A 16,334-nucleotide genomic window follows, 5' to 3' on the forward strand; every position below is an offset into this window, starting at 1 on the left:
GTTTCAATTCGGGTTCTGGCGTTCCTGTGTGGATTTTGCTTTTTTTTTAGTCACATGCGCAGGTTTTATTTCCAAATACTCCAGCTTCCCCCTATATTTCAAAAACATGCATGTAAAGTTGATTGAAGACACTCGATTGTCTTTAGATGTAAGTGTAAATGGTTGTTTGTATGTGGCCTTCGACTAGCTCACATCTAATCCTATAACTAATCCTGTGCAACTTTCCCACGTCCATAAACTCTTCCATGTTCTTTTTCCTGGATGATTTTCTCCTTCGTCTTCCTCCACAATCTCCCATTCGATTCAGCCACTTTGAAATACCACGCTCCTTCACAGTTTCCAATGTCTTTGGCAGCGGTGCTTACTTTTCTTTTAAAAGCGGCTGCGTAACAAGTCACCATTTCCTATCTTAGTTGATGTTAAAACAAAATCACGGGCAGCCATTTCTGATATCTACTGCAGTAGCAAGAAAATGCTCCGCTAATGATCGTAATGTGGCAAACTGCCGCAAGCAGTTCAAGAATCTCAAATAGGTGGCGCACATTACTGTAATATATAAAAATGTGTAACATTAGCGATTGCATATCATATTGGAATGTAAATGTACACCTTTTTCATCACCCCTTGGAACTTGTGTACGACTATACAATATGATTTTCTTCTTATTTTTAATCTATGCCGAGATATAATGCGCTACATTGACTTTTAGGATTTTTTTACGAATTAGTGCTGAGAAATTATGGTACATCTTCTGGACACAATTTAATCTGAAGGAGGTTATTGACCTCAGATAGTGGTAGGGGAATGTGAAGCTAGACAGCATAGGACGGTGGTGAGTAAAATGGTGGAAGATGAAGGAGACAAAAGCAAAGCAGAGAGCCAAACAAGAGGCGCATGATGACAAGTACGGCAGGTCGGAAGGTAACGAAGGTAAAGGATAAAAATAATAAACTGTATACTGGTTGGTCAGACAGCAATGGATAGCGATGGGAAGGGTGTGTAGTATGTTAGGGTGATTAAGAATAGAGATGGAAATCTGTTGACTGGTGCCAATCGTGTGCTGGATAGACGGAAAAAAATACATTGAGGAGTTGATGGAGGAGAAAAATGAGAGAGAAGGAGAGTAAAAGAGGCAACTGTGATGGACCAGGATGTGGCAATGATTAGTCAGGGGGAAGTTAGAAAGGCACTAACGAGGATGAAAAATGGAAGGGCAGTTGGTCCTGATGGAAGCATCTAGCAGTGGTGGCTGTGGAGTTTTTGACCAGCTCTGTTCAACAGAATTCTAGCGGGTGAAGAGATTCCTGAGGAATGGATGAAAATTGTGCTCGTGTGCAAGGCGAGAGGGAAAAGAGACACTAAGGGTGGAGGACAATATATACTTGGAGTAAACAGTCCAGAGCAATTGTGAATGTGGTAAGAGAGCTGCAGGAAGACCAAAGATAAGGTTGCTAGATATAGTGAGGGAACATTGTTCTTTGTTTTTCTATGGAGCATCATCATCCAGGTCATTGTCATAAAAGTTGTATGGCAGCAATTGGACACTTAAGTTAGTTTGGTGTATCTGTGTTTTTGTTTGTTTTTTGTTGCTATTTTCTAAAAAAGTTTAAAAAATGACCATTTTATTATCACACAAGGTAATAATGCTATTAGAATAACATTGATTAATTCATTCGTCTTCCATTCTGCTTATCCTCACTACGGTTGCAGGCTTGCTGGAGCCTATCCCAGCTATCTTCAGCCAAGAGACAGGGTACACCCTCAACTGGTTGCCAACAAGTCACAGACCACACATAAACAAAAATCCATTCGCACTCACATTCACGCCTAGTGATAATTTAGATTCTTCACTTAACCTACGATGCATGTTTTGGGGATCTGGGAGGAAACTGGAGTCCCCGGAGAAAACCCACGCAGACATTGGGAGAAGAACATTGGATTTGAACCTCGGTCTTCAGAACTGTGAGGTAGATGTGCTAACCAATCAGACACTCTGCTATCATTAGGCTAACACTGAAGAATATATCATGTTTTTGTTGGTCGTTTAGCTGTTCAAAATCAAAGTAAAAAGTCAAAATCGGGATAAAGTACTTTAATGCCAGACAACCATAACATTGTATTGATATTGTATTTCTACTCCTGTTGCTAGTTGGCCACAGTCAGCAAGTATGCATGCAACGCATTGTTGACTTTGCTTGGCTCTATCGAAAATGGCCGTCTGTCGAGCTAAACCAAAATAAATGATTCAAATGGCGTCTGACTCCGGTCTACCTCCAGATGAACGCACTGAATCACAAAGGCCACTTTAGTGAGACAAAGTTGTGGAAAAAAATGACGACTGGATTGGTCAAGCAAGGGGGGTAAATAGTAGAGATGTGACTGATTACAATGTTTCGCTGAGAACTTTTTCGGTTTTATTTTTAATCCACTGGGTGTTTAGCAAAAAAGGCCAATTCTGTCGGCCAAATTAGCAAGATAAAGGCGGGAAAGGCAAAGGACAATTCTATAGCCTAATGACAGATTGCTATCTCGATGGGATCCGCTGTCTCACAGCAAGTGGCTTTGTTTAATCGCTTGGATTGCTTTTTTAATTACGGATTTGTTATGTCCCACCAGCTCGATATAAAGAATGCCTTCAGATGAAGAGGAGGAACTTGAGTTAGTTTAGTTTAGCATTACTGGCATCCTCGTAGGGTTATTACCAACTCCGCTAAGGCAAGCTCACTCCATATTTCCAGCACCTGCATGAACAAGATTTACTGTGTTGTTAATCTCCCCCTGTTTTTGCAGGGGACAGGGACTTTGCTGTTGAGAATTATTACTCTGTTACTATCTCTGTTTGCTCAGGAACAACCGCTGAAAATTGCCAAATCCTCCAAAACTGTCTTATTCAAATCAAAATGGCAGACAAGACTGTAATTCACACCAAAGGTTCTGCATTCATTTTTTGTGCGCCCTCTAATGAAGTACCCTTGTGCCAGAGTTTGAACCATACATAAATGTTTTGTAGGGGGAAAATCAAAAACAAAAACATTTTGGTCTAACCAAACGTGTTTTGTAAACAAAGGCAATTTATAGTTGTCTTGTACTTACCTTATGATTGGAAACAATAGGGACAAGTTACAGATAGGTAGTTTTTTTTCCCCTCAGTGTTATTTAGAGTAAAGTAATGTTGATATTTTATGTACATAAAAAGACAATTTTAGTTACATAATGTTTTTGGCAAAGAAAGTATAGTATTTGACTTAAAGTGTGTTTTTGTCTATCAAAGACAATCTAGTAACTTTCGACTTGACCCAAGACATCGACACAGGAACCATGCACAGCAATTTAGCGTCTCACGTTAACCTAATGTGCATTGTTGTATGCATCAAAGACTTTTAGTGTATCCTAGTACTCGTTTTTTTTTTTTGTTTTTTTTTTGTAAACATAAAAGATATGTAGACTTGTGTTCTTTGACTAACCAAAAACATTTTTGTAAGCGAGACACAATTTAATGTCCAAATACTGTGCTTTTTTTTTTTTGTAAACAACAAAGTTTATATTCCAGTGAACCTAATCAGAGGCAACGGAACAACTCCTGGATTGTGGGAGCGCAGTGCTCAGAGAGCACTTCCAGAGGGGCAACTATGATCAGAAATTAAATATACCGTACACCTTCGATTTCAAAATCAGCAGTGCTTTAATCCATTAACAAAACCTTAAATTAATGAGGTAAAAGAAAACAATTTTGAGCAAACCTAACCTAACCTAGCAAAAGAAAACAATACTCATTTCTAAAGTTCTGTGTTAAAAACTACTTAAGTATCCCAAAATAATACATAATTATGCTTCTGATGAGAAACATATTGCGATGATGAAAAGGTTTTGTAAAAGGACGGAACTATGACGGAAAAATGATGCTAAACATTGGTCTTTACCTAGATTTGTTCATGCCTGTGTTATATGAGTGGGTCCCTTAGCTTGCATCGAGCAACGTTGTTATGTGTGCATTTTATTTCATGAAACCCTGACTGCGGGTTGTGTGGTAAACGATCAGGTTATTTATGTATTTGCTAAGCGTTACCTGCAATTTGTGCAATTGGCTGGCAACCAGTTCAGGGCATACCCCGCCTCTGTTGACTTAAGTCAGCTGGGATAGATGCCAGCACACCTAGCAACCCGACTCAGAATGAGCGGTTCAGAATATGGATGGGTGGATACCTGTGACGTACAACCTTTGCGAGATGCTAGTGTATTGTTCTTGCTAATTCCTCATGAAAACATCCTCTTTTGTAGGCCCAAGAGGCGACAGTTTTCTTGTGCGATTCACAAGTTCAACAATACATTCATGTAGGCACCATCTGGTGCAATAAATGCGTGAAAACGTTAACTTCTTAATAGGAGCACAGGGCACATAAACATCAGGTCAAAGTAGGGGGACAGTGATCCCAAAGCCTTTGTGGTTCTGCCATCTCTAAACCTAATGTATTTATGTAAAAATATCAGAAAATTAAGATTCTTTCACTAGCCTAACTTAGTGTTGTTAACATGCAAGGCAATTGAGAATATCAACCCAGGCAACATTTTTGTACGGTGGCCTGGTAGTGCAAGACAATAGAACACATTGTGAAAGACACTTTACATTTCAAAAAATAAATTAACAAAAGCCAAAACTTTTGTACTTTTCAGAAAGCAAATTAAAACAAACTGAAAGACTTACATTTCAGAAAACATGAACAAAAGCAGAAACACCTTTACAAAAGATGAAAAAAATTACAATTGAGACAACCCGAAAAGGGAATATCCCAATTCACAGATATTCTTAGAAATCTCACACCCTTTCTCGGCAAGACCTGCCACTCTTCTGCATCAAGGGAAGGGTAGGCTATGCAGATGGAATATAATGACAAAAATATATACGTTTAAAACTAATATGTTTATTCAGACTAAGTTTGGGGTTATGGCAGTTTAGGACAGGATATAGTTATGATTATGATGGTTAAGGCTGGTGCACACAGTACAGGTGCCAAACCCGACTGAACCATGACGCACTCGGCGTGGTTTGGCACACTCATTGATCGGTAGGCCGCTGGTTTGACGTGAATTCTAATGAGAATTATAATCTCCGTTGCACGGCGTCTTCACGTCCCATCTTACATTCAATCAAAATGCACGGAATCTTTCCCCTGTGGTAAAAATACATTTCTGGATTTGCGAGCCATGCCGCCGTGTTCCCTGAGCTCAAGTCATATAAATGGTATGTAAAGCATCAAATGGGAACATCAATGCTAAACTTTATTTATAATGTAGAATGTGCATGTCAATCTAAAAGCATAAATTGTGGAGGACGCAGGATGTATGCAAGGATATCCCTCCATACTTAAAAAAATGAATGTCGTAGAAATAGCCACACTTTCCCTTTATTTCTGCCGATCATCCTCTCTCTTTAACAATCTGCTTCATCATTAACTCTTAATCTTTTTACGGTTTCTGAAATATGATCGAGTACAGTGCAGCATATTGTGTATTTAGCATCAAAGGCTGTTCTGAGCATCCCAATATGCAATGGCTTTTTGGGATGGACATCTCATTCTATCTGCGTAGCCTTTTCTTTCCTGGGATGCAGGAGCCAATGATGTTATAGCAGGCTGGGTCTTACCAAGAAAGGGTGTGGGATTTCTAAGAACGTCTGTGAAATGCCACCTTCCCTTTCTGCGTGTTTCATCTTTTGTAAAAGTGTTTCGGCATTTGTTTGTTTTCTTAAATGTAAAATTCTTTCTGACTTTGTTAATTTGTTTTCTGAAATGTAAAAGTGTTCTCTGAACTGTAAAAGAGTCAGTTTGTTCGATTGCTTTGCACTTCCAGGCCACCGTATTTTTATGGACATCAGACAATTAAGAATGAACTTAACACAGCAATTTTGTTAACAACAAAGGCACAGTCTATCACATATTTTGTGTCTGTATTCTCTGGTACAAAACCAAGCAGTGTTTGTAGGTCATAAAAATGTTATATGTCATTGTTTGTTTAATGCTACTTTTGTACATAAAGGCAAACAGTTTGGTATTGATTGACAGCCAGCAGAAAAGCTTGTGACCAAGAAGACTACAAAACACAACCCTCTGGGGAAATAGGATGGGCAGCTACATAACAAAGTAATGCACCAGCGCAGGTACACAACAAAAGCTCTGGTGAGCTGATCCGACTGAGTAAATCTCCAGTGAGGAGAACGTTCCCCCGGCATCAAGGTCCTCAGTTCAAGCTGGGACAAATGAATTCATGTGTGGCGACGGCGGCAGTGGGATAGAGATTTAATCTCGGTGCCACTTTTCTGCGCGCCACTTTGTCACTAGAGGAAATTGAAGGTTAATGTACGTCATGGCTGCCCAAACAAGCGGAACAGATAAATACATTTTTAAAAAGTTACGCGGAATTATGTCAAATGGAAAGTAAACCATGAGTTTAAGAGTACAACGTGGAATATGTAAGTATTCAGAATACAATAGAACTTCATTGTCACTGTTAAAGGAATGTTGTAAAGTGGCACACTGATTTACAGACCTTACCGTTATCCACATTTGTGAGAATGTCCATATTATATGCCATTAGTGCAAATATTTACATTCAGTTATTGGACAGATTTGCGTGAGACAGTATTGTACAGATCTTACACTATTATATTGCAGTTTTCTGTTAAGAGGGCTTTAATCATTACATCTTGCAGTGGAAGGTTTGGGCGTCATGGGAAGATGCATTTCACAACATGGTGGGAAAAGCTGTTTTTGACTCTCGTAGTTGATATGGGTGTCAGAAGAATTTAAGGTGGCGGTGGGACTGCATCAGGGGTCCGCGCTGAGCCCCTTCCTGTTTGCGGTAGTAATGGATAGGCTAACAGTTGAGGTTAGACTGGAATCCCCTTGGACTATGATGTTCGCAGATGATATTGTGATCTGCAGTGAAAGCAGGGAGCTGGTGGAGGAACAATTTGAAAGATGGAGGCACACACTGGAAAGGAGAAGAATGGAGATTAGCTGAAGTAAAACAGACTACATGTGCATGAATGGGAGGGCGGAGGAGGAGGAGTGAAGCTCCAAGGAGAAGAGATAGCGAGGGTGTATGACTTCAAATACTCTGGGTCAACAATACAGAGCAATGGAGAGTGTGGTAAGGAAGTGAAGAAACAGGTCCAAGCGGGGTTGAACAGTTGGCGAAAGGTGTCTGGTGTTCTTTGTGACAAAAGAGTATCCGCCAGGATGAAGGGCAAAGTTTATAAAATAGTGGTGAGGCCGGCCATGATGTACGGATTAGAGACGGTGGCACTGAAGAAACAACAGGAACCAAAACTGGAGGGAGCAGAAATGAAGACTCTGAGGTTCTTGCTTGAAGTGAGCAGTTTGGATAGGATTAGAAATGAGCTCATTAGAGGAACAGCTAAAGTTGGATGTTTTGGAGACAAGGGTTGAGAGAGCAGACTTCGATGGTTTGGACATGTCCAGTGGGGAGAGAGTGAGTATATTGGTAGAAGGGTGATGAGGACGGAGCTGCCAGGCAAAAGAGTGAGAGGAAAACCACAGAAAAGGTTGGTGGATGTTGTGAGGGATGACATGAGGACAGTGGGTGTTACAGAACAGGATGCACGAGATAGGCTATAATGGAAAAAGATGACACACTGTGGCGACCCCTAACGGGACAAGCCGAAAGAAAAAGAAGTAGTTGATAGGGGTTAATTTAAGGCAGGAGAAGACTACAGACTGTAGTTGCGAGAGGTTACAGGTAAATGTGGTCGGAAAAACCTATGCTAGCTGGTCTGCGTCTACCTTCCTATCACCCCATTTAGACCTGCTGCTTTTCTTGTGTTGACTATGCAATGTGCCTTTTACCCGGTATCGCTCCAGCTGGATGTGAGGTGCCATGCACCAGAAAGGTAGGATAGGTGTGACTTCCACTGTTGCACTGGCCAAAGCGAGCCTAGAATTTCTTGAGGGTGCCTGGTGATGTACTGTTCAATGGGTTAAGTGTCATACTGCTTATACTTTTACCCAATGAGTTCTTTAATCCTCTGCTACCTGTTCCTTGTGGTGCTGCTATTAAAGTCTCCCTTGATGTCCTGTTTATAGTTCCATTAGACCTTTTCGCTGTCTCTGTTTGGAGACTTCTGTGTGCCTCTTTGTGGGACTTCCAGTCTCTTGAAGCATAATCCCGTGCTCTGAACACGGTCTGCGTCTCGATGTTGCGCCCTGGTTTCTGGTTCAGGCACATTTTTGATAGTCTTTGTTGTGGTCTAAGACTGGGTGCAGAAGTTGCTGTAGGAAAGCACACTGGATATGTGGCTTTCTGTATTTGTAAATATTGCCCAATATTTAGTTTGAAAGCAATCCTCCAAAGCTGCTTGGCTTCGCCCGTGCACACTTGAATTGTCTTTACAGACAGTTTGTGTCTGCATATCCTAGGTTTTCAACAGTATGAAGGACAAGAATGGTCTTTTAACCGAACGTACATGGTAAAATCAAACACAATTTAGTCTTTGATTAACCTAAAGTTCTTGTTTTCAATAAACTTACTTTCCTTTCTTCTTGTCTCTTTAGGGGTTGCCACAGTGCATCACCCTTTTCTATCTAATGGCTGTCTTCTTCATCTTCCTCCCCAACACGAACAACCCTCAAGTCTTCCCCCACTTCATCTATCAAGCTTTTCTTTGGTCTTCCTCTCACTCTTTTGCCTGGCAGTTTCATCCTCATCCTTCTCTCAAAATACTCACTATCTCTCCTGTGGATGTGTCCAAACCATCGAACTCTACTTTCTTTGTCTCCAAAACATCTAACCTTGGCTGTCCCTTTGATGAGCTGATTTCTAATCTTATCCAACCTGCTCACTCCTAGAGAGAACTTCAGCATCTTCATTTCTGCCACCTCCAGCTTTGCTTCCAGTTGTTGCATCAGTGCCACTGTCTCTAAGCGTTACATCAGTTCTAACCCGCAGCAGTCCCTGGCGAGAACAGTAAAGAAACGCGGCCTTCTGAAGTGACTGCACATTTTATTGAGCTTTTGCAGAGCCCCCTTGCTGACATGCTACCTGCAGCATGTCATTTTAGTGTTGACAATTGTAACACCCAACTGAAGTCGACAGTTCAACAGTGGCTCCCATTTTAACTAAAACAATACAAAATAAAACCTACAACACCGTATGCAAATGGCTAAATAAAAAAAAATTGCAGAAATATTAATGACGTGGAGAAAAAAAAACTGACAGTTCACTCTGAAATACAGTATTGCGTGAACAACTCAAAACCTGCAAATATTGCAATTAAAAAGGCTTTCCCATTTTTCCAGACTTATCACAGACAACAAAAGCAATCCCAATGTCTTTTTCTCTACCTTAACCTTTAAACCCATACAAAAAAGCCCCCACGACATTATCAGGGGGCCTGTATGAGGACATTGCAAACCATTTTAGAAGCACGAGCGATGGTATTAGGTATCATTGGTGGAGTCAGCGTCAGATTGTTTCCTGCTCAGTGATGGTATCGATATGTGCCCTGCGACTGAGTGGCGACCGGTTAACGGTATAGTCTGCCTTTCGCCGAGGTTAGGTGGGATAGGCTCCAGCACTTTCTCGACCCTTGTGAGGATAATCATCTTGGAAAATGGACATGTATATCGATGACACTGAATTCGCTTCAGCTCCACCAGGACAAAATTAACTTTTTATTCCTTTTTATTCCTGAAGGCAAGAAAGACAAATATCTATACCAAAACTACAAGATATGAAATCCTCACAATCTGTTAAGAATCAGGCCATCATTTTTACTCTGGGTTTAATTTTATTCCACAAATCAACACTGTAACAGAAGTAGTTTCTTACCATCTTTAAGAATATCTTGTCTTTCCCAAAAGAACATCTCCAGTCTACAAGTACTTCAGATCTCAGCTCCTCTTGTGCTGACAAAGACCATAAGTCGGGAGCACATAACATCAGTTTTAAAAATATGCATTGCCTCCCTTTGTTTTCAGGATCGATGTCAGGATTAAATGTTCATTAACTGGTTTTAAAGTCAACACTCTTAGGCCAGCACATCTATCTGATATGCCGTTATCATATCAACCCTCCCGGGTCCTAAGGTCTACTGGCCTTTTAATTTTTCCTAAAACCCCAACAAAAACTTATGGAGAGGGCTGCTTTTAGCCATTACAAGGGCCACACCTCTGGGACAGAGGGAATCAGGAAACTGTTGATGCTTTTAAATGGAGGCTCAAGACTCACCTGTATGGATTAGCTTTTAATTTCTTTCTTTCTTTGTTTAGCTTTTAGGTCATTGATTTATTATTCATCAAAATTGTTATCTAATCCTCATTTGCTTATTAATGTATTTTTTTAATGTATTTATTTTTTCGTCCTCTTTCATTGTATCAATTATTTTCCTACAGTTTTTCTCCTGTTCTCTTGTCTTTTAGCTGGTTTATGCTTAATTCCAATATCTCCCTATGGTAGCCTTGGCAATGGAAACTGTGTTTGGTTTGGCCATCAGTATGTTATCCTCCAGTTTCCAATGGACCGGGGTGCTGTGGGTCTCTGCACAATGTGGGGACTTACCCCAGTCAACCTCTGTCATGGTGCTTTCTGTGGTGGCATCCTCTGTGGCTGTGGCCTCTGGCATCTCACGGTTACTGTAGATGGCTCCGTCTCCCTATGAAACTTCCACTTCATTCTAGCAGAGACTGTTCTATCACATAACACACCTGACACTTTTATACACTTGTTCCAACAATCCCTCATCACTTTCTTCACTTTCTTACAACACTCACCATTGCTCTGGACTGTTAACCCTAATTTATAGTCCTCCACCTTCCCTATTTCTTTCCCAATAGGTTGTTTCTTCTCCATCCATTCCTCTCATTCATGCTCAAATATTCTACAGTATATTACTTCATCCTAACTTAATTAATGTCCTTTCTAGCTCATTCATCCACCTTTTTAAATATTCCTCCATCTTATCCCTGCATTCAGTGCAGATCACAATGTCATTTGTGAACATCATGGTCCACGGGGATTAATGTCTAACCTCAACTGTCAGCCTATTCCACACTATTGAAAAGAGAAAGGAGGTGATGCCTGCTGCAGTCCCACCTCTACCTTCAACTGTTCTGTGACACCTACAGCACATTTCACCACTGTTTTGCTGCCCTCATTCTGTACGTCCTCTACCATTCTAACAAATTTACTGTATCTGCCACTCCAGAATTGTTCATACAGCATGACAGTACCACCGATCCTCTCTGTATACCCTTTCACATGGTCTTTATCTAGCTTTACAATGGAGCTCCTTCTGATCTTCTTCTGTAACAATACTTGTAAGGAAAACAATGTATTTACGGTACTCTTCCTAGGCAGTTTAGGCTTTAGTTCTTTGAAGCCCAGTGCGTCTGGGAGGCTGATGAAACAGCTCCTTCATAAATATGCATTGATTGGCAAATTATACTTGTTTTCTCTTATTGTCCACTCATCCAAATGCAACATTAAGCTGCAACAACCTAACAGTTCCTGTAATTGGCTGGCGCCCAATTCAGGGTGTACAGCAACTCTCGTCCAAAGGAAGCTGGAATAGGCTCCAGCACACCTGCACCCCTTGTGAGGATAAGCGGTACAGAAAATGGATGGATGAAACTTAACACTTTTTCTCCTCTTTCTCCTCAGCCCGAAAGACACCAAGTACTCTCCTGTCTGTCTCAATAAACATCAAAGACAATTCAATTAACAGTTCATATTTTTGTTACCATCAGAGACAATGTAGTTTCTTCTTCTTTCCAAAAATAGACATAATTTTAGTTTGATGTACATGTTTTTTTTAATCTTGAAGGCAATTTATAGCTCTTGACAAACGTGACATTCACGTTTACGGAATCTGCTGAAACTTCTCATCTTCATTTAACCTAACAATGTGTTTTTGTTAATATCAAAGACTTAAATCTTCAGTGAACTAAAAATGGAAGCCAATAACATTGCTTTGGCAATACTTAAAAGTCTTAAGCTGACGAGAATTTAAAACCTAGAACCTTTTGCTGTGAGGCAGCTGTTCTAATCACTTCTCCACTCCATATTAACATGCCTCCATACTCATACGCATACTCTTCTCCTCTTGGCCTCATCTCCTCACACAAAAGCAGGGCACCGTCAGACCACTGTCTAATCTCTCCGCAATCCTCCCACATGGCTAACGGCTACTATGTGCTTTTTTTGTCATTGTAGTCCAACTCTTTACCAAGGAGACAATGTGATAGTCACAAAGCACATTTCAGATTTTTTAAATTAATTCTAATTATGTGATTGGCAAAATCAAGTGATTATTTTGAACACATTTTTGACACCAAGATGGCAATGAAGAAGAAATGACTATTAAATGCATGTTTGGTGCAATAGCGCACTTTTTTCTCACTGCTGCTTCTCTCGCTGTTGTTCCATTTATCAGTGTGACTCCTCTGCTCGGGATGCTGTTGCAAAATTGCTTTGAAGAGATGCTAGATCCAGTGCCCAAAATGGCTGCGCCGCGAGGAAGCAAAGCAACACTAGCGTTGGTCTGCCTGACGAAGAGCCCATTTAGCTGCTCAAACATGAGTGACTCACTAGTTACCGTGCTCGATAAGCATGAATAATTCTCATCCCCGAGCTCGTCAACACCTTTGCTTCCTGAGCTAAAGGTGTCCGAAGCCTCAGTCTAGAAGATTCTCACTGTAGGTGGATTTTTCCACAGCAGTCCTCTCCAATAATAATTCTTCATAGTATATAAAATATATAATGTCTCTGTTTTTGTAAACCTAACACATAACCGAAAATGCACGAGTAGTTAACATATTTGCATATATGGTATATTTTTGTAGCACTACGTTAGGACAAACCCTTCAAAAGTCGGGTAAAACTTAAATGCAAATAGATGTGAATTGAAACCTGTGACAGGGTTTTATCTCGGGCACATCTGACTCTCACCAAACGCTGGTTTCTTTTCAATGATCAACACATGAGACTGAGTCATAAAGTGTGCGTCAGTGGGCACAAGCACGGCGCACAGATGGAGGAGAAAGCAGAGATTGTGGAAGTTGACTCAAAAATCCACAATGTGAAGAATGTGATTAAAAATATTCCTCTGGGCTATTTATTTCCTCTTGCATAATAAAACATGTCAGCAGGATTAAAATGGGTAATATTTAACAGCTTGCAACCAATCTAAATGATACACGCAAGGTTCAACAACTAAACCAACCTTTTTTTCCCCCTTAGACACAGTAATCTGTTTATTTTCATGTTTTTGAAGGAGACCAGAGACAATTTGGTTGTTTCACTAATGTAACCTGTTTTTTTTTTCCAACTTCAACTAACCCTTGTTCATTTTAACATTACAACAATTTAGAATAATATAACATGTTAATCAAACAAAAAGACAATTTAGAGTAGCCTAACATGTTTTTGTATACATCAAAGCCAAGTAATTTATTCTACATTCTTAGGTATCATCAAAAACTAGAGAGCAACCTAATGTGCATTTTTTGTAAACAAAGACAGTCTTCAGTTTACGTAGCGTAGATATTTGGAAACATCGATGATGATTTAGAGTAATCGAAATTATTTGTTCTTGTAGCTTTATCAAGAATAATAAAGTTTTTGTTAGCATTAAAGTCTTTCTTTTTTCTGGACTGACTGTACTTGTTTTGTAAAGAGTAAATATATTCTTCTTTTAACCTGTCCAACATTTTTGTTAACATCAAGACAAGTATTGTTGTCCATTAATGCAACTTACATATTTTTGTAAACATCTACTACATCAATATAGTGTTCTATTAACCTAATGCACCTGATTTAGTAAGCCTTTGAGGCTTGAGACTCGAAACTGTATAGTCTTCAATGAACCTCACGTTTTTGTAAAGATGAAAGGCAAAAGTCTGTTTTTGTGTACATCAATGACAATTACCCTATATTCTCACTGCAGGGGCTCTTTCAAATGTGGATATTGTTAAAGCAGGGAAAAAATATTGGCCCAAAGTATTCATACTTACCAACTGTGAATTCTTTAATGTGAGGAAAGGCCAATGAAGTTCCTGGAGTCCAAATGTCGTTTATTGGCGAAAAGTAACAACCCGTTAGAGACAGTTTCACAACTGTCTGTTTAAACAAAGAAGCTCTATCTATCTTATACTCTGACTAGGGGGTGCGTGGTATGCGCCAGAATGTACCACATCGTATAAGGCATCCTACAGATCTTGCAACCTTCAGAAAAAAGCCCAAGAAAACGAATTACACTTGTAAATATACATTTAATCTTTTCTGTTCCTTTTCCCATGCTACACATGTCTAGATCTCACACAACCTCGATTTATCTCGATACGCAGTTATTCTGTTGTGAAAAAATACATCAATATAAATTGTATATTTAGTCGATTCGGATGCAGGCCACGTTCATCCGACCTATACGTCATCAATTCACAGTTGTTCAACAAAATAGACACGTGACAAAAGCAATGAAGGGAGAAAAAACAGAAAACAGTCAGGCAAACAAAAAAAAAAACATGCTTTGGAACTGATGAACAGAAAAAAATGATGGTTATGGTTGTACCAAATCCTTGAAATTACCACAAATGTATCAGGATGCAAACGCTGCCCAATATTTACTAAAGCAAACACATGGTGCCTCATGTTTGCAGTATGCGCAATGTGACGTCATGATGTGCGCATATATTCCGTTCACAGTGGAATTTGCATTTAGTTTTTGTAATGCAACAACTACATAAAAAGACTGGCTTTAACAAAAATCAAATCTGAACTGGGCATCACGCCCTGGTGTGGGAATGCAACCTTAGAGTCTTAGATTAATCAAATTTTACATTCCAAATGTTGGGGAGTCAATCTGAGATTTGACAAAGTCTTCCGCAGTTTGACATCATTGATACTTGTTCGTGTGTCAGATATTTGAGCTTTTATATTATCTACACACCAGCAGGACTTATTCATATGAAAATAGATGGCTTGAAACTCTCACGAGGGACCAACCAACAAGTCATTTGATCAACTGACTCATTGACTTGCGTGGACATTTAAAATTGGCAACTGGACTTCAAACCTTTACTACCACTGACAAATGAATTTTTCAACGGTTAGGCGTGGAAGAGGATGTCACCTAGCGAGTCTGTGAAATTCACGCTTCTACACACAGTTACTGTACTGACAAACAAACACCAGTAGATACATGGAAGTGTTGGATTGATTTGTATTTGTGATCAAGAGGGCTTTTGAGTGTAGGGGTGAATCTCTGCCATCATGTCGATAATGAAGGAGATAAATGCCACGTTTAGAAGTTTAGGCTCTTGACACTTGAACGAAGTATGTAAAGCATATGTAAGATATAAACAGAATGTGTGACGGTTGGTAGTAAAAAGTGTGTTGTGATTGAAAAGCGACGATGCAGTTCAGTATGTTAAGGTGGATTGCTAAGAAATTCTCAGTGAGCCTCCCAGTCCTTTTGTTTGGTGGTGATCTCGTGTCAAAATAACAGTCCTGATACACTGAACTTGTCTTTTGAGTATTTAATACAACAAAATCACATATACAGATTAACAAGGTTGAGCCACAGCACACAGTGGGCTGTTCTGTCTTCCTCTCATGAGATCTGGAAGCTGAGTGGCTCATTTTTTCAGATAACGGTCAGTTCCCTCAGCAGGTCCTTATCAAACTGGTTCTCGCCTATTCTCAGCCTTAATGATATCAGTATGCCTGTGCTATGTGTGTGCGTGTGCATGTGTGTTCGTAACATAGTGTTGTGAGTTACAAAAAAAAAACAAACAAGAAAAGGAAGCCAACTTTTTTTCTTGTGAAAGAAGAGAATACTCTTTCTTTTGGTAGGTTTGGTATTCATAATATGGAAGAAGATTTTTCTAAACGATATTTAATGTACAGTAAAAATGATGTATGATGATGCAATAAAGGGAACTGTTTTAAAGACAGCTGGCAGTGAATGAGTTACTTAACAGAAAGGAATCTTTTTTTTTTTTTTGTGAGCCAGCAAGCTAGCAACGTTCAGAGAGAGAAAGCTAGCTCTATAAAATCTATCAAATGTATTTTTTTTTTACATATTGTCATTAAATACTGTATTTTTATTGTAAATATTTTGAAAATGGTCTAAGGTCGCAGCTAAGACTTGGTAGCCATAATTGAAGAGTTAAAAAGGGCAGAATACTATTCCTTTTTTTTTTTAATATTGTGACATTATTTTGTATTTGCATTCTGCTTCTTGTCATTATTTCTCCACTTATTCGTTGGTTCTTATTCCAAACATATTTTTGTTACAGTATATTGAGTTGAGTATTGTAGCA

The 16,334-nt window shown here is 39.5% G+C and overlaps 1 protein-coding gene across 2 annotated transcripts in view; it reads left to right on the top strand.

Annotated features, from left to right (window-relative positions):
* ntrk3b (neurotrophic tyrosine kinase, receptor, type 3b) overlaps positions 1 to 16,334 on the top strand; it is a 147,257-nt gene that overhangs the window by 96,900 nt on the left and 34,023 nt on the right. The gene's annotated exons all lie outside the window — the stretch shown is intronic.

The sequence above is a fragment of the Syngnathoides biaculeatus genome, chromosome 3, assembly GCF_019802595.1.
Source record: "Syngnathoides biaculeatus isolate LvHL_M chromosome 3, ASM1980259v1, whole genome shotgun sequence".
NCBI classification, from domain to species: Eukaryota; Metazoa; Chordata; class Actinopteri; order Syngnathiformes; family Syngnathidae; genus Syngnathoides; species Syngnathoides biaculeatus.